The sequence below is a fragment of the Malaclemys terrapin genome, chromosome 2 (genome assembly GCF_027887155.1).
Source record: "Malaclemys terrapin pileata isolate rMalTer1 chromosome 2, rMalTer1.hap1, whole genome shotgun sequence".
Lineage (NCBI taxonomy): Eukaryota > Metazoa > Chordata > Testudines > Emydidae > Malaclemys > Malaclemys terrapin.
The window spans coordinates 86,535,711-86,560,688 of NC_071506.1; the positions used below are offsets into that span (position 1 = coordinate 86,535,711).

At 40.9% G+C, this 24,978-nt stretch overlaps 1 protein-coding gene across 9 annotated transcripts in view; it reads left to right on the forward strand.

Moving 5' to 3' along the window:
• PTPRM (protein tyrosine phosphatase receptor type M) overlaps window positions 1-24,978 on the forward strand; it is a 691,593-nt gene that overhangs the window by 22,353 nt on the left and 644,262 nt on the right. The window lies entirely within an intron of this gene.

Consider the following 24,978-nt stretch of genomic DNA (forward strand, 5'->3'; position numbering starts at 1 on the left):
GTGTATCCCTGGTTGAGAACCACTGTCTTATTGGACCAACTTCTGTTGGTGAGGAGAGAGACAAGCTTTTGAGCTTGTCCCTGTTGGTCTTTCTCATGGTGGCTTGGAATCTATAATGAGCTTGATAAATTGAGCCTGGAATTTCAGGGAAGAGAATGTATAAAACACAGGACTGGGAGCTGGAGATGGGTTCCATTCTCAGCTCTCCCACAGGCTTCCTTTGTGACTTTGGGCAAGCTACTCAAGGCCAGATTTCAAAAAGTGACAGTTTTTGAATACAGACTGCATTCTCTTTCTCCGTATTTACCTTCTACATTTATTCTTTCTGGGTGTGTTAGTGCACATCAGCTGGGGTGTAAATTCTAGTGCGCATTAGTGTGTCATACATTAACTGTCTGTGTGAACCCTGCTGGTGTGCACTAAGGGAAAGTGCGCTAGGGAATTTTTAGTGTGTGCCAATAGAGTCCATATGGACAGTTAGTATGTGATACGCTATTGCCTGCTAGAATTTACACCCTAGCTGGTGTGTACTAACGCACTGTGTAGATAACTTCCTCCCCCCCGCCCCGCATCCTTCTCCAAAAGCTTTTGCAGTCAGTCTCCTCTCACCCTGAGTGAGCTGCAGCACTGACCTTTTTATCCCCTGAATATTTTGTCCCTTGATGACTTCTTCCTCAAAATTAAAATATGATGAGTTTCTCTTTTTGTTCCCTTAAAACAGCTCTGGTGGTATGGGAAAGGATATCATGGGAGGGGGTCATCAACAACCTTCTAATTTGGCACTCTGGTCTTCTGTGATGGCAGAAATTCAGAGAAAGGGCACACACAGTTTTATGATAGCTTTGAACTGCTTAAATGTTGCAAGTTTGGAATGCAGCTGTTTAATATAGAGATACGGCTTTACAGCGCTCTGTTAAGTGCTAGGTTTGGAAAATCAATAGTAAAATGCTGTGTACATATTCCTAAACTACATCAAATGGCAGACTGTTTCATTCTTGCCTGTAGCAATTGAGAGGAAAGAAGAGGAAAACAAAAATGCAGGCTATTATGGTAATTAAACTCTCCCTGTGCCCCCTCCAAATTATTTTTTTTATTTTTGGAACTGTTTGAATTCAGTTTGGATGCTTGGCAACTATCTGTATTATAGGCTAATGGAAGAAGGCGAGAAGGTAATGGTGGGTCAGTGGTAGATGTTGCACTGTAGAATATCTTTCTATCACAGCCTTTAAATGGAAGTGTCTTTTTGGTATTGCTTGAGGATATCCTGGTAAATTGTTTTATAAAGATCACAACTGATACCCTGATTCATTGGAAGGGACATTCAATTACATAGGGACTCAGAAAAAAGGACATTTTGCCTGTGTAATCTGGTGAGGAAGTAACTCAAGGGTGTACTGCATTCACAGCAGGAAATTTGAGAGACTGAATCCAAGGTAAATTTGTACCCTCATTGAATGTGTCCTGATCACACCTGTCAATTGTAATATTCTAATTACATTGATCAATATTTTTAACTGGATTGTTGATGTAGCCTGTAGGGCATACTGGAATAAATAGTTTTGGTTTTCTGAGTAGGTTTTTTAAAAAAATCCTTGTTTTTAACTCCATAATCATTTTTGTGCGAACCACAGCTGTGGAACAGTTAATGCAAATACAGTAATCCATGGTTGCAGGAGGCAGTTTCTTCCTTGAGAATGATAGTAATGGTGACAATGGATCTGGGTTTATTGCATAGGGAGTGATCTGACTACAGAGATGGAGTGTCAAGATTTACTGTTAATGCAACTTCTGAGCTTGGTAAACGCAGCCCAAGAGAGATTCTATGCTTTGGTTGCCATTTTGCCTCCATCAGAAAACTAGAATTTTGTACCTCCCGGGTGAGAATTTCAATTAATAAAATAACGTGTGGCCACCCAGTAACTCAGTTTTCCATAGACTGAATAAATTGATCATCCCTTCAAACAAATACTATAAAAGTAATTGCCATTCAGTTCCTTATATGGAGGATCCCATGTCTCCAGCCTGATTGCAGTTATCTTGTTACAGTCTGCTGACTCCATGACTCTTCTTAATCCTGTCCCACACCATTCTCTTCCTTTCCAGAATTGTAGCAGATGTTGATATCCTGGGTTGGCTTGCTGAGGGCTTATTTACCAATGTAGCCCAGCATCTCATGGAAAGGGCAGGTGATGTAGACAGCTCTGGAGTCTGGTTCTTCTCTTGGATTTGATCTTGTTCCAGTACTGCTTAGCACTATAGTTAGTGCTCAATTGTACAAACTTCTGTGACACCACATTTTAGGTCTGGTTGCAGACAAAAGTGAGATCCACCTGTGTTGTGTGAGTTGCTTCAGATCCCAAGCTGAGCTGCCGGATTAGCCAAAGGTCAGTTTGAAGCTTGAGTCAGTTTTTTTTTTTTCCCCCTCCACTGGAGCAGGTGATGGAGAACGCAAAGGCTGGGGATAACTGACATTTGAGTTAGGGCATCTCTCAGAAATGGTTGCTGACAACCAGGTGCATACTGTAGCTATAGGAAGCGCTGGATGTTCTGTATTAGTAAGGCACTTCCTATTGTCACAGGCAGAATTATCCCATTGGAAGTCTGATGCAGAAGTACAGAGTGCTGAGAAGCCCTGGCCTATATTGCTCACTACAGAATGCAAGGCTCTGAACTATGAGATGAAGTTGGAAGGACTGGCTGAAGCAGAGCTGCTGTAAACCATGAAGCTTCACATCCATGATAGGGGAAAAACCATTGCAGGCTGTATTGATACAGACAGAACTGAGCTAAAGAATTTTTGTTCCAGGAGTTTTCCCAGAAACCATTATAATTGACACTTCTGAAAGCTGGGGACAATTTGTATGTGGACACACAGCACCATAGAAGCATTGCAAACTAATCGCTTTTCAGACAACATTGTGTTGTAATGACTTTTTGCCTAATGTAGACATACTTGTTAGTCTTTATCCTACATTTAGACCTTGGGATGCTGTGAACTGTGGTCTTGGGAGGGAATAGTTGTAAAATTTAAAAATAAATGGCTGTTCTGCTAAATGAATTTTCAAGTGGCATTCCGGAGACAGGCATTCAGAGACCGGAATGTTTGGGGATAGAAGTGATAGTGCAGCAGAGCTGCGCCCTCCACTTGAGGGCTTTGAGCAGGATGGCGAAGAAGCAATGCATCCTGAAGCCTTGTTTATGGTCTTTCACTTACTGTTAATAAAATGAGGATGTTTTAAAAGGTTTCCATAATTAAAATGCAATCCTTGAGTATGGCGTATGTTCAGAATAGTCTAAAAAGCAATTGCCTTTCAAGAAGCTTAAATCATTATTTATAAGCAAATGCTGCAGTGGACTTGGTATTTTGTCTCTCTGGTATTTTGAAGCTGTTTTTCATTCAGAAAGATGTTAAAAATGTTGGATAATGAATAAATGAAAGTAGAACTTGTGGTGAAGCTGATAAGTGTACAAATTGCCTGTTTAGTGACTAATTACCAGTGCGGAGATTTTTGTTGCCCTCTTTTTTCTTAATTGGCTGAATATTTATAAATTCAGTTTATTTCTGAGACAGCAAGCTTTAATGGATTTACAGAAATTTATCATAAAAAGCTTCAGAATTAACATAATAAATAATTATTGCTTCCAGGGTTTTTGTTGCTAAGATAATAAAATGTTAAAAAGCAAACCACTTGAGTAGAAAGTAATTGCACTGACAAGCACCACATAGCTAACATTCACAATAAAGTAAACCTTCCCTCAATGTCAACCTGATTTGCTACCCACATAAATGCTTCCTCACATTATGGAAATGTGCTTTTCCTATCAACAGAAAAGAATAAAACTCCAGGCATCTAATTAATCTTGGCTGACGTTTGATTTCATACCCAGGTTAAAGGCAAAAGGCAGGTGGGTCTGTGTGTCTCCTCCTGCCCTCTCCATGTGCATGACCACAGGCAAATCTCTCCATTAATGTCAAACTGCATCTGTGTGTGTCTCTGTGTTGCTGCCACATGTCAGTCATTAATGCATTAGTGTTACTTGTATTCAATTCATATGCATCAGGTTTTTTTTTTCTTTTTCTTTTTTTTTTTTTTGTCTGGAGGGCTTGGTAAATAGGGAACTACAAGCTGCAGTTATACATCACTAGCTTTTCACCTTGACTCTCCCTGTAAAAGAAGGGACTCTGCTCCTGAATAAGAGAAGGATTAGAAATTGTAATTTGAGACTAAACAGAGAAGAGCAACAAAACCAATTTAAGTTTTGTCATTTTCATTGACTGTACATTCTTGCGCTGTATCTGCTTGAGAACATTCTAATATTAGGTAATTCTGTATTGCCCACAGTGTTTAACATGATGTTGTTGAAAGGAAGGATTTTATTTTGTGTATATTACAGCATTGGACAACTAGTCAGATATATTAAGGCTATTTTGTCTTATTCTGAAACATCAATTAATAGTCGTTGCCAGAGGAAGGATACCAGACTTGAAGGGCCAGTGGTCCTACCTGGTATGCTAAAATCTCTGCACCTCTGTTGTGAATTACTTGATATTTACTAGATATTTGTGTTATCTTAAAATGACATTGTCAGGTAGTTAAGTTCCAAATTATAGGCTTTGTTTAAAAAGAAATCCTAATATTAAATGTCGTCTTGGTATTTAAAATAAAAAAGCTTCAGTGATGAAGATTTTTCGCATTAAAACATTCCCCTACAGCATTTGCAGCCCAAATGCTACAGTATTCTGCTATTGCTTAAGAAATCTGAAAGTGACCTAGCAACAACAAACAGCTTAGTTCCACTGACCCTTTTTGCATTTCATCCAGTAGAAGAAAGTGGCATCAGTTGTGAAAAGTAACTTAATTCTTTAACATACTTTTATTTGTAATAATCTAATATTACTCTAATATAGGTAAGAAAAGTGTGTGCGTGGGTATGTGTAATCTTCATTTTACTAGTCTGCATATAGACACAATCCTGTTTTGCAAGAGGTGTATAGTCCCCTAAATTTGCATTAAAATCAGTGAGAACTGAGGATGTTCAGCATCACATATCGAGCCCTTACTCAATCTGAATACAAATAGTGGATGTATGGGGTGTCTCTGACAGGATGTCGAGGTGTTGGAAAAGGTATCTGGAGCCAAGCTAGGAACTGGCTTGCCTCGGAGGGGTATAATGAGGAAACCAGGCAGTAGCTGGGAGTATGTGGAGGGAGGCGATGGATTATGACTATATTAGGGAAGATGTGTGTGGGAGAGGGCATCTGAGGAACTTAAAGTCAAGCAGAAGTAGCAGGGGAGAACCATTAAGTAGGAAAAGGAGTCCCTGAAGCTGAGGAGGCATGTTAGGGTGGAACTGACCAGTGAGCTGAAGAAGATAGGTGAACTCAAAGGTTAGTTAGCTGAGAGATGGAGCAGTAGGCTTGGTTTGGAGCTGGCATGACAAGAGGGGTGAAGTTCCCTTAAAGAGACTTGAGAGTAAATGGCATAGCTGAAACAGCATAAGATTTTTAAAAAGATTTTTTCTATTTAAAAACAAAATATATGGGAATCACACTCTTCTGAGAGGTGCCAAACTGAATCAGATTCAGTGACTATTACATTCTTCACACATCTGCTGAGAGGGCCAATAAGAATGCGAATTGTGGTGTAAATTTTTGTGGTGTAAACATATCCCCTGAGAATTGAGACCACCAGCTCATTTCAGTGAGGCTATATGCTAACCTTCAGAGGATAGTTTTAGATGTCTCTCGGTTCTTACGTGGTTACCTTCACCATAGTAACTGTTGACCTGAGCTGTGTTTGAGCCTTGGATCTACCTAGAGTTCAAAGATTCTGTATCTCATTACCAACCTCCAGAACCAACTAGTGCTCACCTGTTTAGTTTCTATTAAATATTTATTCTAGTGTGAACAATTTTTAGTGTTCAGTTTTAGGACAATAAATCCATATCTGGCTTATTGTTTTGATATAAAGTACTATTTTATTGAGAAAACAGATTCCAGCGTATATTAAAGCTAAAAGTAAAAACCTCAAGGATTTGTTTGGATTCTGAGCATCTGTTGTATTCAATATATATAGCAATGAGCTTGTTCTTAATAGCTTTTTCCAGTGCTCATAGAATTATATATAAAAGCCCTAAAGGGTGCCAAAAAGTTAACTTTGAAGTTTATTTTTTCAGTCTAGTTTTGTTTGGCATAAATATGTCTTTACTAAAACCACGTATTATTGTTTGAATAATGAATTGATGACGTGTCTTCTGTAAGAGAATATTCATTGCAGAAAGCAGATTTTAACTTCTACATTTAAAAAAAAAAACACTTTGAGCTAAGGCATATTTTTGCTTCTCAAGAGCAAGGATTCTCAGATGTTACTAATAGCAGAGTATGTGCAGAGGACCACTCCAGAAATAATAATTTTTTGGAATACAATCTTTATTGGAGAAAAATACATTTAGAAAGTAAACAAGGAACAAATTACAAAACCCTGAAAAAGAGAAATATGTGCGTGCTCCAGAGGAAAATTGGGGCATGGAGACCATGGACTTCTAATTTATTTTTGCCTCTATTACACAAAGGCAAGGAAAGAAGAGGTTTTTTTGGTCACTGTTTGCTTTGGGACTTCTACTCTGTGGGAGAGATTTTAAAAAAGAGCATTTATGGCTCTGGACAGGTTTTGTAAACAATGGTATAAATACATTTTCCCCTGTCACGGCTGTTCCAGTCAAACTAGATGTTGTTAAACCATTCCCAAACACTTTTTTTTGTAATGCCATTAAATATTCTTGCTACAATTGGATTCTTCTCACTCCAAGAGCGAGAGAAGCCTAAACCTGCCTCTGTACGTCGAGACGAGATTATTAAAATCCCAGAGGGGCAGGCCTGACTAGACTTTGTTCAGATCCCCGGCACACTGGAGAATTCAGGGATATTAATTAATTTGGGGCTACTCCTTCTTTTGTAAAAGTCTCCTTTCTCATCCACTTCTTTTTGTTACTACTTTTCTTCAGTTCACCAATCTCCTGGCTCACCTTCTGTAGGACATTTGTTTCTCACCTAGATGGCACAGACTATGCACTTCTAGGGGATTAAAATTTACATTTTGAGAACTCTTACTTTTAGAATTACTGTAAAAACATTTTTCTGGTAATCACTGAACAGTGAAAAGGTTATGGGTTATCCCACATTTAACTTAATTACCATGACAGATTTCTAATTAGGAGTTGGCATAGTAGCTGAGATTTCAGGAATGTATACAATAAATTAATACAGCCTTTCTTCCTTTCTAGAAGCTCAACAGGGTCTGCAAAACAGACATGAGTATCAAAATCTAAGATTGTCTGTCTGTTTTGCTTCTAAAATAATGAATATATTAAAGAAATGTAGTGAGGACACACCTCAAAACTGAGCAGTGCAGGCTAGTTTATTTTCAGAGCTCTTTGAGATATTTTAAATTGGCTCTTCTCCCACCTGCTATCTCATGCTGCATATTTTAAGTGTGTCCAACATTTTTATCTAATAAACATATAAAATAGAGATGAAATTATTACATGGCTCTGCAATTTATTATGTGGCTAGAAGTGGCATTGGGGTGGATGGGTGCCTGGTGGCGTGGGTGGGTATGTGAGAAATTTTTATATTTGCTTGACACGGTTTTGTATACTGTCAGTGCAGTGCAAAAGTAGATTGGTTTTGAATATGAATTTTATACTCGGATAAAGACTGGATTTTAAATAATAAAACATAAATTAATTTTAAATACACATAGAACTTTGAAGCAGATAGGGTTGCTACACAAATAAGATAACGCACAATTTTTTATTTCCCTGCATATGTAGATTTAAGCCATCTTGCAGTACATATTCTCTTCTCCACCCACCCACAGGCACATACATTGCCATTACCAAAACTACAATACAACACTTACTGCAACTTTAACGCTGCTTCCTTCAAGATGCCTTTCTCCAAACACCCGGTTATCAAACTATTCTAATAGGGTTACCATATTTAACAAATAAAAAAAGAGGACACTCCACTGGGCCCTGGCCCTGCCCATTTCCCACCCCCAGCCCTGCCCTAACTCTGCCCCCTCCTCCCTCCCACTCCCAGCCACGCGAAAAGGGCTGCCCGAGTGCTACTGGCTTCACGGTTTGCCGGGCCGCCCCCAGACCCTGCGCTCCCGGCCGGCGCTTCCCCAGCGCAGCTGGAGCCCGGGAGGGGAAGCGCCCAGCTGGGGGCGCAGGGTCTGGAGGCTGCCCGGCAAACCGTGAAGCTGGTAGCGCTTGGGCTTCGGGCAGCCCCTATGCCTCCAGACCCTGCGCCCCCAGCCGGGCACTTCCCCTCCCGGACTCCGGCGGCACAGGGTCCGGAGGCATGGGGGCTGCCCAAAGCCCGTAGCGCTCGGCTCTTAAACAGAGTCGAAGAGTCAGGGGAGGAGCAGAGCAGCCGCAGGAGGGGAAGTGCCCGGCCGGCATTTTCCCGGACGTGTTCGACTTTATGGCCATTCCCCCCGGACGGGGGTTTGATTGCCGAAAAGCCGGACATGTCCGGGGAAAAAACGGACGTTTGGTAACCCTACTTCTAATGCTATTCTGGTATGTCTCCACAGCAGCTGGGAGAGTGCTTCCAAGCATAGGTAGACAGACAGCCACGAGCTCTGCTCAAGCTAGTATGCTAAATATAGCAGTGTGGCTGCAGTGGTTTAACTGCATCATCCGCACCCCTGAATGACCCAGTTAATCGAACCTAACCCCTGATGTGGACATCTCCATGTCAATGGGAGAGTTCTCCCGTCGTCCTTGCTATCACCTCTCGGGGAGATGGGTTACCTGCACTGACAGGAGAAGCCTTCAGTCGGTGTAGGTAGTGTCTTCACTGAAGTGCTACAGCGGCACAGCTGCAGTGTTTTAAGTGTAGACAAGCCCTTAGTGTGGGAAGGGGAATAAGCTAAGAAAATAGTCAACATAGATTGAACGTTCAAAGCAACTTAAGATGGAATTACGAAGTTGGAAACTATAAAGAAATCCTTCAGAAAGTTATACTTTCTTAAAACAAAGGCAAGAGTTAGCTTCTGTCTTCAGTGGACTCTCAGCCCATTTGCTAAGAGAGCCTCTTTTTTTAATTTTAATTTTCATTAGAAGTACTGAAGTAATTTTTGTGTTAAATTTATAAATTACTTTAACTCCCTTGTAGTAGAGAGCCAGATAAATTGTGAACCATTGATTTCTTGATTTGATCATTACATTGTAATATGATTAGTTTAGGGAAATTAGAAGTAAATTAGTGACATTTCTCAAATATATATTTGATATTTGTTTGTTCTTTTAATAAATCCATAAAAGCACTGAACTGGTTCTTCTCTCAAAACTTCAGAATGGGGAAAGAACCTATTTAGAGATAAAGGTAAACACACTGAGTAGCTCCTGCCCCCGTATCTTAATTATTGGATTAAAATCCTATTACCACAGTGAGCAGTACTGTGAGGAAACAAACATATATTTTTCCCATATTGTCTTCAACGTCTATTATTTTTGGGGGGGGGAAGAGGGGGAGAAATTGAGTGAAGCAAGAAAGGAAAAGACCTAATCAAAGTAAGAGATGCAATATGTTAAAATGTTTAGTTGTAACATATTTCAAAGTTTGAACAGCTGTTGTCCCGTTTCCCCCCCCCCCTCCCCCCCCCCCCCCCCCCCGGGGAAGACATGCTGACACAGGTATTTTTCATTCTGGCTAGTAGGCTTGGTCCTGAGGCTAGTAAGTGTTAGGCCAATTTTTCAAGCACTGCTCTACACTTCATTTTTAAGAGGACATGTTCTGCTATTTGGTGACAGCTGTGAATATTTTTGTTTTTAATTTAGAATTAGGGAATACCTTACAGAAGTTGGAAAATGGTTTCGCTGCTTTTTAAAAAATCCTTTTAAATTGGGCAAACACTTTTTTCTTTTTTGGTTTGCCCTGACCCAACACCCTATTCATGGTTTAATTGAGCATGAAATTAAAATGGATTTCTTTACTTACTTAGTTTGTGTCCTCCATGCTATCAATAAGTGTAACACAGCACTGGGAACAGATTGTTTGTTAGTTGACTCTGCATATATATATATTATTATCTAGGCCCACCATAAACTAGAGTGATTTTACCTTTTAAAAAAAAAAAATACAAAGTTTTAAAGGGGGGGGGGGGGGAAGCCTTCAATCCTGTGCTCAGTCAAGTTGATATACATTGTTTACAGGCCAAATAGCAGATTTTTTTTTTCAGGGTAATGTGTCATTTGTGTATTTACCACCTTTCTATTTGATTTCATAGAATCAAAATATATTCTTCACTATAGCTGGTGGGGAAAATGCCACTTCTTGTGGGCAAATGGAAAAAAAAATCTCATTTTCATCAAAATTTCCTCTTAAAAATAATCTCTTTTTAAAAATGAAAACCTGAAACTAACCTTTTTCCCCCCCCACCCCGAATTTTTAGTAACCTTTTTGGTTTTCAATTAAATCAATATCATCCCAATTTTTGAAAACCAAAATTTTTGCCAAAACTTTAGTGTTTGCCTTTCTTTTAATCAAAAAAGTTCCCAGTTGTCATTTTTAATCTTCATCAAAAGTACTTTACAACATATTTTCCACCAGCCACAATAGTCTATTGTAGTTAACCTGTGCGATCTGAGATGTTATTTAAATTAACTGGCACTTTAATGGCATCAATGAAAGAAAGATGTCAGACTTGTCTTTGAATTATCTGATTTAACTCTTTTTCATAGTTTAGTTATTTTCCTATGGTTTTCATTTCTGATTTAATTTTATTTTGGAATTTATAAATAGGATGAAAAGTGGTTTGTATATGGACGGTTATAAAATGTGTACTACTTTCTGCCAAGATAAAAATACAAAATGGAGTAGTGAAATCACCTATTGATATACTTGCCAGTCACAGGTTGTTTCCAGTCTGAAACAAACTGTCAAACTTCAGTCCTGAGTTAAAATTTTAGCAGAATTACATCCCAGCCCCTCAAAAATGTAACATGTAGTAGAAATGTAAAACGCCAAAGTGGTTTCAGTTAGAATCATAAAAATGTAGGGCTAGAAGTGACCTTGAGGTCATAGTTAATCTCCACCTGATCTGAGGCAAGACCAACCATTGCTAGTCCATCCATGACAGGTGTTTGTCTAATCTGTTCTTAAAAACCTCCAAGGTAGTGATTCTGCAATCTCTGTAGATAACCTGTTCTAGTGCTTAACTGCCTTTACAGTAAGATTTCCTCCCCTCCCCCAATATCATGCCTATATCTCCTTTGCTGCAGTTTAAGCCGATTATTTCGTGTTCTACTTTTGGTGGGCATGGTGAAGAATTGATCATCTTTCTCTTTACGTATTTAAAGAATTACATCTCCCCTCAACCTTCTCTTCTGTGGACAAAAAATGCCCACTGCTTTCAACTTTTCTTCATAGGTCATGTTTTCTAAACCTTTTCTCATTTTTGTTGCTCTTCTTTACACTCTCTTCAGTTTGTCCACATCTTTCTTTAAAGAAGGTGACCAAAACTGAATACTGTACTCCAGCTGAGGCTTCGCAAATACTGAGAACAGGTCAACTACCTCCCATGTCTTACGTATGACACTGCTGAATGACACTTGCCTTTCACACAGCTACATCACATGGTTGACTTGTATTCAGTCTGTGATCCACTATAATCTCAAGATCCTTTTTTGGAATACCACTGCCTACCTATTTATTCCCCATTTTGTAGTTGTGCATTTAATTTTTTCCTTCAGAAGTGTAGTACTTTGCACTTGTCTTTATAGAATTTCATTTTGTTGATTTCAGACCAGTTCTCTTAATTATCAGAATAATTTTGAATTCTAATCATGTCCTTTAAAGTGCTTGCAACTCCTCCCAGCTTGGTGTCATTTTCAGATGTTATAAGCATACTTTACACTCTGTCACACGAGTCCTTAATGAAAATATTGAATAGTACCAGATAGATGCTTGCAGGATCCTACTTTATATGCCTTTCCATTTTGACAGGGAGCCATTGATAACTACTCCTTGAGAACTGCCTTTTAACCAGTTTTGCATAATCTTTATAGTAATTTAATTAATTTAATAGACCATATTTCCCTAGTTGTTTTATGAGAATGTCATGTGGGACTGTCAAAAGCCTTACTAAAGTCTAGATATAGCACATCTTCTCTTTCCTCCCTATCAACTAGGTCGATTACCCTGTTAAAGAAGGAAATTACATTAGTTTGACATGATTTTTTTTTTTTCTTGACAAATCCATTTTGGTGATTCCTTCTTATCTGCTAGATTTGAACAAATTGATTAATTGCCCTGTTGTAATTTAAGGAAGACCTATATTATTACTTTGCATATAGTTTGTACAAGGCAAACTCAAGGAAAACTGTTTCACTCTCATGTACAATTGTATAAATCAAAGAAAAAACAACTTTGTGTATATATAGTCAGACTATGGAGGCTGCCGGTAGCCCTTCTTGCATTATGTAGTTTGACATAACAATTAACTACTTTCTTAGGTGGAGTTCATATTTTCATTGTACTGTTAGCTGATAATATTGCTGACACTGAGTGAAACACATTTTTTGGGTTTCACATGGATGACTGTATGGTGGAAGTATTTTTACTTGCTCTTCATTCCTCTGCAACGGCACATTAATCTACAGAATTATAACTGGTGTGTTTGATGTGAGTGTGGTATTGTCCTTTAATGGGTACATTTAGATGAAGTCAATTATTTGCAGGCAGAATTCTGTGTTTTGCAGAGTATCCTCTGTATATTATGAATAAATTACCTTTTCATTTAAAATATTTATTAAATACATTGGTTCTGATGCAGATGCAATGGTACCAAGAGCAAGTAAGACTTATCTTAGAGAACTCCTCTGTGTGTATTTGTACATGTGTGCACATTCTGTCGTTTTCTCATACCTATCTTGGCCTCATTTCCAGCCTTAGAAGAATCTTCATCTGTACATAATTTTTGAGGTACAGATGTGAAATTGATGATGATGATGAGTGAGGCAAAAGCATTCATTCGCATGCCACTAACATGTCTGTTCCTTTCTATTAGTGTGTTTCAACCTCTTATGAATGTGTCCAAAAGATTATTTCCCCTTAAAATTGTTTTAATCTGCTCAGCAAAGAGAACAGGTGAATTTGAATCTCCAGGTTTGCTGCGACTGTGGCTTTGTTATTCACCAGGATAAAGATAATGCAGCAGTTTCTCCTGAAAACTTTCTCACCTTGTAGTTTGGCCAAAGTGGCCTTCCTTCCTTTGACTCCTGAAATGAGAGAGATGTCAGAAGGGCTTTGATCATGTATCAGAAAGTGATCTTTAAACTAGAAGAGAGACAAGGTGGGTGAGGTGGTATCTTTTTATTGGGCTAACTTCTGTTGGTCAGAGAGACAAGCTTTCGAACCACTCAGAGCTCTTCTTCAGGTCTGGGAAAGGTACTCCCAGCATCAGAGAATACTTTGAATGGTCCCTTACAATGACACTGGGAGTTCCTTTCCCAGACCTGAATAAGTGCTCTGTGTATCTCAAAAGCTCATCTCTCTCACCAACAGAAGTTGGTCCAGCAAATGATAATACCTCACCCACCTTGTCTCTCTAATATCCTGGAACCTACATAGCTACAGCTACAAACAAACTATAAGGTAGTTCATGGGTACCAAGAAGGTATTGAAGACTTCTAAGAGTCTCTGTCTAGTCATAAGGATGCTGTTGGCATACTGCTGTCTGTGCGGTGACAACCTCGTGGGCTTAAAAAATGGGAAACCTCGCCCTAAGCTAGTTGTTTACGTGTCCCTGAATGCTTTTTCCCCCCCCCCCCTGTTACTATGGATTTGATGTGGAGGAGCTATAGACCTCACAGACAGATAATGCATTCTGGGGTCCATCAGGATTTCAGTTTCATTTCATTCTGTGTTCTGGGGTTTGGTGCTTCTGGTGGGGTTAATGCTGTCTGTGATTGTCAAGGCTTCTTCCCTACTCTGAACTTTAGGGTACAGATGTGGGGGCCTGCATGAAAACTTCTAAGCTTAACTACCAGCTTAGATCTGGTTCGCTGCCACCACTCCCAATGTGCTAATTCCCTTCCCTGGGTAGCCTTGAGAGAGACTTCACCAATTCCCTGGTGAATACAGATCCAAACCCCTTGGATCTTAAAACAAGGGAAAATCAATCAGGTTCTTAAAAAGAAGGCTTTGAATTAAAGAAAAAGGTAAAAATCATCTCTGTAAAATCAGGATGGAAAATAACTTTACAGGGTAATCAAACTTAAAGAGCCCAGAGGACCCCCCCTCTAGCCTTAGGTTCAAAGTTACAGCAAACAGAGGTAAACACCGTAGCAAAAGGTACATTTACAAGTTGAGAAAACAAAGATAAAACTAACACGTCTTGCCTGGCTGTTTACTTACAAGTTTGAAATATGAGAGACTTGTTCAGAAAGATTTGGAGAGCGTGGATTGATGTCCCCAGAGCGAACTCTCCCCAAAACAAAGAGCACAAACAAAAGCCTTCCCCCTCTCTCCCCCCAAGATTTTAAAGTATCTTGTCCCCTTATTGGTCCTTTGGGTCAGGTGTCAGCCAGGTTACCTGAGCTTCTTAACCCTTTACAGGTAAAAGGATTTTGGTATCTCTGGCCAGGAGGGATTATAGTGTGGTACACAGGAGGGCTGTTACCCTTCCCTTTATAGTTATGACACGCCCCCCAAATCATAGATAGTTTTGGACAGCTGGTTCCACATTGGCTGTGATTTCTTCCTGGAGCTCTAGGAGAAAACAGAGTTAATAAGACACATGCACCTTTAGACATACTACTGATTATATAAAAACTAACAATACGTCCCACATTCCAAGAACAATTGTTAACCAGTTAACTGTGGGAAACTTTCCCGGGAGAGTGCATCAGTCACTTTGTTAGAAGCTCCTGAAATGTGTTGTATTTCAAAATCAAAATCTTGGAGAGCTAAACTCCACCAAAGAAGTTTTTTGTTATTCCCCTTGGCGGTATGAAGCCACGTTAGTGCAGCATGGTCAGTTTGTAGTTGGAAACGCCGTCCCCAAACATATGGGCGTAGCTTTTCCAGCGCGTACACAATGGCGTAGTATTCCTTTTCGCTGATTGACCAATGACTTTCCCTCTCAGACAGTTTCTTGCTGAGAAACACAACAGGATGGAATTCTTGATCCAGTCCTTCCTGCATTAAAACTGCTCCCACACCCCGCTCGGGCGCAACTGTGGTTACTAGGAACGGTTTGTCAAAGTCTGGGGCCCTTAGCACAGGCTCAGACATGAGTGTCGCCTTAAGCTGGTTAAAGGCCTTTTGACACTCATCAGTCCACTGAACTGCATTTGGCTGTTTCTTTCTGGTTAGGTCTGTCAGTGGGGCGGAGATTTGGCAGTAGTGTGGTACAAATCGCCTATAATATCCAGCCAAGCCTAAGAAGGATTGGACCTGTTTCTTTGACTTTGGAACCGGCCACTTTTCCCCTACAGGCCAAAGCATCTACTTAGGGCCTGTAGGGGATTTATAGTTCCTTGACCCACCTGGTGCCCCAGGTAAGTCACTCTGTTTTGGCCTATTTGACACTTTTTAGCCTTAACAGTTAGTCCTGCCTGCCTGATGCGCTCGAAGACTTTTCCCAGGTGCTCCAGGTGTTCTGCCCATGAATCAGGAAAAATGGCCACATCATTGAGGTAGGCAACTGCAGATTCTCCCAATCCTGCTAGGAGACCATCTACAAGTCTTTGGAAGGTGGCGGGTGCATTTCGCAGCCCGAAAGGGAGCACATTAAATGCATACACCACTGCCTGGGTGATGAAGGCTGACCTTTCCTTGGCGGGTTCATCTAGTGGTACTTGCCAGTATCCCTTGGTTAAGTCTAAGGCAGAGATGAATTGGGCATGTCCCAGTTTCTCCAATAGCTCATCTGTGGGTGGCATTGGATAGTTGTCAGGATGAGTTACAGCGTTTAGCTTACGGTAGTCCACGCAAAAGCGTATTTCCCCATCTGGTTTGGGAACTAGAACCACTGGAGATGCCCATGCACTCTTAGAGGGGCGGATTATACCCATCTGTAGCATGTCCTGGATCTCCCTTTTTATAGCAGTTTGGGCATGAGGTGACTCCCGGTAGGGTGGGGTTCTAATTGGGTGAGCATTACCTGTGTCAAGGGAGTGGTATGCCCGTTTGGTCCATCCTGGGGTGGCTGAGAACATTGGTGCAAAGCTAGTGCACAGCTCCTTGATCTGCTGCCGCTGCAGACATCCAAGGGTCACCTCTCCCACGCCACCATTACTTTTTCCTTTGTAGTCGATATCTTCAGGCCACTCCGCATCATCTGTTTCCTGAGCTGTAAACTGGGAAACCTTTAATTCTCTGGAATAAAAGGGCTTAAGAGAATTAACATGGTATACTTTAGGCTTTATGTTGGAGGTGGGGGATGCTATGAGATAGTTAACAGCTCCTAGGTGCTCCTGGACCGTGAATGGTCCTTCCCACAACTCTTCCATTTTATGGGCCTGGAGCGCCTTTAAGACCATGACTTGGTTTCCTACTTTGAAGGACCGTTCTCTGTAATGTTTATCATACCAGGCCTTTTGCTCTTGCTGAGCATCCTTTAGGTTTTCTTTAGCAAGGGCTAAAGAGTGTCGGAGGGTGCTTTGTAGGTTGCTTACAAAGTCTAGAATGTTAGTTCCTGGAGAAGGCATAAACCCCTCCCATTGCTGCTTCACCAACTGTAATGGCCCCTTAACCTTGCGGCCATACACAAGTTCAAGTGGTGAAAACCCTAAACTTTCCACCAGAAAGAGTCTCCTTGTATAAAAGTCCTTGTTCTACAACAAACTGGGATCGGTTAGAAGAGCTGATAAGCGGTGGGGTGCTCCGTGCCGCCGCCCAAGCTTTCTGAAGGCTGTCATCTGCTTCCTGCTCAGCCTGGAACTGTTCCCTTGATGCTGGAGACATCAGTTCCTCCTTGGACTGTGGACTTGGGCTTGGTCCCTCTGGAAGTGATGCAGGTGCTGGGGCTGTTTCCGTTGACTGTGAACCGCTGTCAGCTGGTGCACTATGTTGTATTTCAGGCTCTGGCTGAGCCTCTTGGGTAGGGTTATCTACTGTTTCTGCCAGTTCAGGCTCACTGGTGCCCTCTGGCGTTGGAGTTGTAGACAGGTTTGCAAACGCTGTACTCAGTGCTGGCAATGGTTCTGATGCCAGTTGTGTTGCCAGTTCCGGTTCTGGGACTGGCTTTGGCTGGGTCTCTGGGATTGGATCCACTACGGCTGTTGCAGTCGTTGGCAGGGGATCCGGGTTCCACCACCTCTGTCTGGGTCTCTGGTAACACAGATGGGGACCTGGTGGATGGCTCAGGAACAGGGATGGGTGTGAAAGCTTGCTTAGCCTGGCTGCGGGTGACCATTCCCACCCTCTTGGCTAGCTTCACATGGTTGGCCAAGTGTTCCCCCAGCAGCATGGGGATGGGATAATTGTCATAGACTGCAAAAGTCCACATTCCTGACCAGCCCTTGTACTGGACATGCAGCTTGGCTGTAGGCAAGGTTACAGACTGACACGAAGGGTTGAATTGTCACTGGAACCTCCGGGTTGATGAGTCCACTAGGGATTGGTGGATAGTTGACACTTGTGCCCCAGTGTCCCTCCAAGCGATAACCTTCTTTCCGCCCACTCTCAAGGTTTCCCTTCGCTCCGAGGGTATGAGAGAGGCATCTGGGTCTGGGGATCTTTGGTGTGATTGTGGTGTAATGAACTGTAATCAGTTGGGGTTCTTGGGGCAGTAAGCCTTTATATGTCCCAGTTCATTACATTTAAAACATTGCTCTGCTAAGGAATCACTGGGGCGATGTTGGTTGGTGGAGACTGGTGTGGTGGGTTGAGAAGGCGTCTGGGGTTTCCCTTGGGATGTGGGTGGTGCCTTGGGTTGTCCCCGGTGGTAAGGTTTGGTTTCGGGTTGCCCCTTCTGATATTTGCTCCAACTGCTACTAGTTTTTTTTCTTTTCTGCCACCTCAACCCATTTGGCTCCAATCTCCCCCGCCTTGGTTACAGTTTTCGGCTTCCCATCTAGGATGTACCTTTCTATTTCCTCAGGAACACCCTCTAATAACTGCTCCATTTTTCACTAGGAAGAACAGATCTTCCAGAGATTTAACATTTGCTCCTGATACCCAGGCATCGCAATTTTTGTCAATGTGGTAGGCATGTCGGGTAAATGACATGTCTGGTTTCCACCTTAGGGCTCTGAACCGCCAACGGGCATGCTTGGGTGTTAGCCCCATTCTGATTCTGGCCTTGTTTTTAAAAAGTTCATAACTGTTCATGTGTTCCTTAGGCATTTCAGCCGCCACCTCTGCTAAGGGTCCACTGAGCTGCGGCCTCAGCTCGACCATGTACTGGTCTGTAGTGATGCTGTACCCAAGGCAGGTCCTTTCAAAATTTTCTAAGGCGGCCTCAGTATCATCGCCTGCCTTGTAGGTGGGGAATTTTCTGGGATGGGAAGCGGTACCTGGAGAGGGGTTGTTAGGGTTGGCTGCCTAGCCCTTACCAATTCCAGTTCATGCTTCCTCTTTTTCTTTCTGCTCCATCTCTTTTTGTTTTTCCTCCATAGCTCTTTTGTGGGCATCCTCTTTGGCTTTCTCTTCTCTTTCAGTAGCTGCTTTCTCGAGTTCTTTTATTTCGAGCAGTCTCTTATGATTTTTTCACTTTCTTCTGCTGCCAGTCTGGCCAGCTCTAGTTTAGTAGCGGTGTCACTGATACTCATTTTCCTGCTTTGTTAGGCTGGGTCACACCCCCTCTGCAGTTCACTGAAACTGGGATGCACTCAGCTCAGTGCTGCTTAGGTAACAGAGACTTTCTAACTAGCTATCCCCAAGAGGTAAAAAGAAAAAAAACAATTCACCTTGTAAATTCCTTTTGCTAGCTGTTTGCTCACTGCTTGAACCCCTCTCTTAACAAAGACCCTTGTTAAAAAAACTTAACACCTCTGCCTTCAGGCAAGGAGAGATCAGATATGCATCTAACTTCAGCTCTGCTTTCTAAGCAGCTAGAAAGGAGAAAAAAAATCTTACTGGCTTTTGATTTAAAATGATCCCACCGCTCTGCCACCATGTCAAAGCTCCTTCCCTACTCTGAACTTTAGGGTACAGATGTGGGGGCCTGCATGAAAACTTCTAAGCTTAACTACCAGCTTAGATCTGGTCTGCTGCCACCACTCCCAATGTGCTAATTCCCTTCCCTGGGTAGCCTTGAGAGACTCTTCACCAATTCCCTGGTGAATGCAGATCCAAACCCCTTGGATCTTAAAACAAGGAAAAATCAATCAGGTTCTTAAAAAGAAGGCTTTGAATTAAAGAAAAAGGTAAAAATCATCTCTGTAAAATCAGGATGGAAAATAACTTTACAGGGTAATCAAACTTAAAGAGCCCAGAGGACCCCCCCTCTAGCCTTAGGTTCAAAGTTACAGCAAACAGAGGTAAACACCGTAGCAAAAGGTACATTTACAAGTTGAGAAAACAAAGATAAAACTAACACGTCTTGCCTGGCTGTTTACTTACAAGTTTGAAATATGAGACTTGTTCAGAAAGATTTGGAGAGCGTGGATTGATGTCTGGTCCCTCTCAGTCCCCAGAGCGAACTCTCCCCAAAACAAAGAGCACAAACAAAACCCTTCCCCCCCCCCCCAAGATTTTAAAGTATCTTGTCCCCTTATTGGTCCTTTGGGTCAGGTGTCAGCCAGGTTACCTGAGCTTCTTAACCCTTTACAGGTAAAAGGATTTTGGTGTCTCTGGCCAGGAGGGATTATAGTATGGTACACAGGAGGGCTGTTACCCTTCCCTTTATAGTTGACAGTGATATTGGAGAAAAACTGTTTATTTTCTGTATCCTATAATATATCATCCTTAACATCTCGCTTCATTTGCTGTAGTGGTAGCAGAGCCAGGAACATCCTTAGTATTAGATTTTTGTAAAATATTTACTGTACTTTGTTTTCCTTATGCATTTGTGTGGGATTTGCTGATGCTTTACAGTGTATTTTAATAAGTGTTTCAAACAGAGTCAAAGTACTTATTTCATTTTATTGTGTATTAATTATCTTCCGCTTCACTTTTGCTGTCGTCATTTCCCATGAGGATTTGAATAGCAGTTGTTGAGCTGGTCAGGCCTGCTGGTTGTGGTTTGTCATGTCATAGGTTTCCCCCCACAACAATCTGCATTTGTTGGTTGGAGGATTGGCTGGAATTGGCATATTATGGGATTTGAAGAAATCAAGTTAGTAGAAAATAGTAGAAGTTAGTAGTGATTTATGTTGCCAAAACATCAGTCCTTTGGAGTAAAATGCATAAACATTACAGAGTATAATCATTCTGTATTTTTTCTGTATTAAATTAAACCTTCCAATAATACCTTTTTCCTTCTTGATGATATGCAGTCCAATGCTGATATCTTAAATTCACGTGAAATTACCTGGAATTAGGTTGTTCACCTCTTAAAGTACCTACCTTTTATTGTACCCATTAATCTGATCTTCAGATGTGTATGGGTAGAAATAATATTTTTTCCCCTATTCAGTTCCTCTGAAGACCTCAGAGTGTTTTGTAAATATTTATTAAGCCATGGCATACACCTGTAAGGTACAATAATTGATCTATTACGGATTCAGAGATGGGGTAACTGAGGCACAGAGAGGCAGTGACTTGCACACTGTTACACAAGAAGTTGTGGCAGAGCCAAGAGCAGCATCCAGGCCTCTTGCCTTCAAATCTAGCACCAAGTCCATCTGGTTTTTGCCATATAAATTTTTTTATGAAGGCTTCTGTATAGTCACTTTTATCTGAGGATCTCCAGCACTTTGGCAAACATGAATTAGTTAAGCCTGTCATCATCCCCTAATATAAATGCATTGTTATATGGTCACAGGTAATTCCTGCTTTATTTCATTGAGTGTGAAGGAAGCACGCATCATAATTGAAATGACTCTGATCTGTTCCTTTATAAATGCATTACTGGATGCAAAGGAAAAACAAAACATTTTCTCAAGATGATGATGTGGGGCAAGTAGAATCTCCTTAGGGATCACTGCAAAGATCAGTTTCTAATATTGATAAAAACAGGTTTAAATTATCCTGGCTTTGCTAATATTAGCCCCACCAAACTGCTGGTACATTATGTATAGTTTTAAATCTTCATACAAGTTGCTAAAAATAAGTGGCTTTTTTAGGAACAGTTCTTCTAGTAAACTGTGTCACAAGTAGCCACCACTGTGTTTCTTCTAGCAAATTCTAGGTGGTTCTTAATTCAAGTATATTAATAGGCTCTTAATGCTTAAGATAGGTCATTTTTAATTTAGTTAGAAATTGAAATAAACAACCTATCTCAAGCTTCAGGTACTTCTTTAACAATAACTGAAAATACACACTACGTAAAAATGCAAATCCAGGATCCAGTCCTCCTGCTTTAACAAAATTTAAACAGGCCAGAATTGTACACCTTGAAAATAGTATATTCTCCTGGATAACAGCGCCTAAACATTCTCTTTCCCTCTCCCCAAATCCTCACTTAAAACCCAGGGGAGACAGGTATGCAGAGATTTGGGTGCTCATCTGAAAACCTGTGAAACCACTCAAAGGATTCTTTTTTTTTTTTAAATGGAGATCTCCTATCTCCTAGAACTGGAAGGGACCTTGAAAGGTCATCAAGTCCAGTCCCCTGCCTTCTCTAGTAGGACCAAGTACTGATTTTGCCCCAGATCCCTAAGTGGCCCCCCTCAAGAATCGAACTCAGAACCCTGGGTTTAGCAGGCCAATGCTCAAACCACTGAGCTATCCCTCCCTGGTGACTTGCATCCCCATTCTGTGACTTCTCACATGGACATACTTGTTTGAAGAACGGGATGTATGATTCTTGATAGTTACTGCACTTGTACAGGTGAAGGGGGCCGGTAGCCAGCTGTATATCTCCAAATGGTTTCCTTAGAGGTGGGGAGCAGGGCCTATTTGTGCTTCTGGAATCTTTAGCAAGGATGCAGGACTATTCTCATTCTTTTTCCCTTATGTCTTTCCTCTAGATGAGAGAGAGAGAGAGAGAGAGAGTTTGGGTATTCCACTAGCTCCATTTAGTTTATTCCTTGTCTTGTTTCAGTGCTTCCATTTCCCTTTTCTTCCCTCATCTTGTCTTTGTCCACCTATGCGTTCCCTACTTTCCGTCATTCACTGCAGGAGAGGAGGCATGGGGTGTGTGTGTGTGTGTGTGTAGATGTGTGTAGGTGTGTAGCTGTTTTTCCCGCTGTCACTCTTCCATCTCTGTGGTCCAGTCTTAGTCTCCAGCAGAGGACAATAAAGCTGAGGCAGGGAGAAGGGAATAATGATAATTAATAAATGAGGGCTATGATTTTTGTTATGGAAATTTTTAATACATTTCATGGCAGAGGTGTGGGGTGGAGGGGAAGATGAGTCACTGAAATGGGAAGCAGCGGGCCTGGGGGTTGTGGGAGTTGGAGAACAAGCTTTCCCTGCAGTGGCAGCTCCTGTTCTGCAGGCCTGGTCCTGGCTTCCTGCTCCGGGTGTTACAATCTGGCAGGCATAGTTAGTCACAGTGCCACTCAGGTTTAGGATATCTGCCCCAACATAGATGGAGATTTAGGTGTGGAGGGTCACATTTGATTGGCATTGCAATCTAGTTCACATGGTCGCACTGCCACTCACATTTGGCCCTCTGTCTCCATCTATAGAGTGGTGGATGTGCCAAACCTGAGTGGCATTGTGACCATGTGGGCCAGGTCACAATGACTGGAGCTGGTCCCAGCTCCGCAGGTCAGGAGTCGCAGCTGCAGGGTCATGGACTTTATTTAAATGATTACTGTAAACCCAGTGAACTCCACACCAAGATAGGCAGTAGTGTCATTAAAGCTTGACCATCTTAAAGTTTGTTATACCTTTCATCTTGAAAGTTCAAAAACACTTAACAAACCGTACATTCAGGACTCATTTAGCACTCTACTGAGACACAGTTCCCACTCAGGTGAAATAGGGCAGCTCTTTCTGTATTACAGCAAAGAGCAATGTTCTATTTATACTGGTAGCTGTCCAGGTTTGGAGGAATTACAGGTGGAATACTATTACCACGGTTATAAGATAGCCAGGACACAGGGGCTAACACCTCAACTATAACAAGGAATGTGACTGTAATAACTATGACTATAGACACTCATAGATCAAAACCACTTTCTGATTGGCTGGCTGGGGCTTTTTGATGATATTGCATTTATGCATAACCAGCAAAGGTGCACAGCTGGGACCTTATCAGTAAAACATATAAAAAAAATCTGTGCCAGTTGAGTTAAATGGGGTTGGGGAGGAACTGTGATAATGGAGTCTGGATCATAATGCATGCTGTAGAGTTGGTGAGGAAGTACAGAGTAAGGGATTGAAGGAAAACGTGGAAATTTTAAACATTTGAACTCCTTCCCCACAGAGTTCCAGATCTCAGTTTCAGCAGCAGTTTGTAGTCTGCCACTTTCTAGTGTAAGACCTAAATTGTAAGGTGTTCCAATACTCCAAATTTAGGAAATTTTTATAAAACAAAATGGTGCTGAATGGGTAGCTAGATTTCTGGTTTTGGGGGGTATGTTGTGAAACCCTAATGACGAAGACTTATAGAATTCTGTAGCATGGTTAAACACTATAGGAAAAGTGTTCATTGTTATTTTCTATAGATTTTTATGGATACTAGTCTACTAAATTTCTGTAGTATCCTATAGTCAATATTTCTATTATACTCTATTGGACTTTATTTTATTGAATAGGGAAACAGTCCAGTTAATCTAAGGTACCTTAATTTTTTTTTAAAGTCTTACAAATATATTTGAAATAGCAGGAATTTATAACCATTTCCCTGTTACTTTCCCATGCTTTTTTACTAGAAGTTACTTTTATAGAGGAAGGTTATGTTGAATAAACCCTCTCAAAACATATTTTTATTTATATTTTAGCTGAAATCTGTAATGAATCTTTTAGAAGTATGTTTTTAAAAAAAAGTTCTAGGCAGGTGATCAGATTTTATGGACCTCTGTTGTGTTCTGACAACTTTTTTGTGTGTGCTGGATTAAACTAGAAATGGTATGGGAAGGACAGTGGAATTTTTCTTAGTTTTGTTTTAATTGGACAAGTTGTGTTAAGTTGGCTATAAGATACTTTTTTTTTTATTTTTTACAAGCCTAGTCCAAAGTATTTTCCTCAATATTTTTACTCTCCATGTAGCTAGTGTGAATTACTAATCCAATATAATAATCATTCCTTATTGGCAGAAAGTCCTGACAAAGAGATAACAAGGCTGACATAACTCAATAAGAGTGTTGGTTTTGTACATAGGAAGTGCTTATCCCATACTTACCTGGTGAAGTTCTGGTTTGCTTAAGAGGATTTTTCTATTTCCTGAAAATAGTATATGAAAGCAGATACTTCTTGGTGTTGAGCACATTCTAGAAGTTTAAGATTAAAGTATTTACAGTTGGACTTGATTAAATAATAATGTGTGCAAAAATACACTTTTTTCCTAATCTAGCTAAAGAATATTTCTTCCTTCCTTGTTTTGTTCCTTGTCCCACAATATTAGTTAGAACAAACAAACAAAACAAAAAAAGTTAAAGAATTGTTGGCTTCGTGTTGGATTTATTTTCCTACTGAAAAGGCTTGTGAGCAGCTCCCTTTCTACCTTAATAGGGCTAGATTAGGAGATTGCTGAGGTACCCAAAGCTGGAGATGGCTGTTCTTTTATGTAGATAAATCTGATTGAAGTAATAAATATTTCAGGAATAGATCTTGAAGCCATACAACAGGGATTCCATCCCCCCCCTCCATGCATAGTTAGTGGGATGACCATACAAATCCTGTAATTTGGGTGCAGTTGTATCAGAAGTAACTTCATAGAGTACATTCAGAAGATCACAATG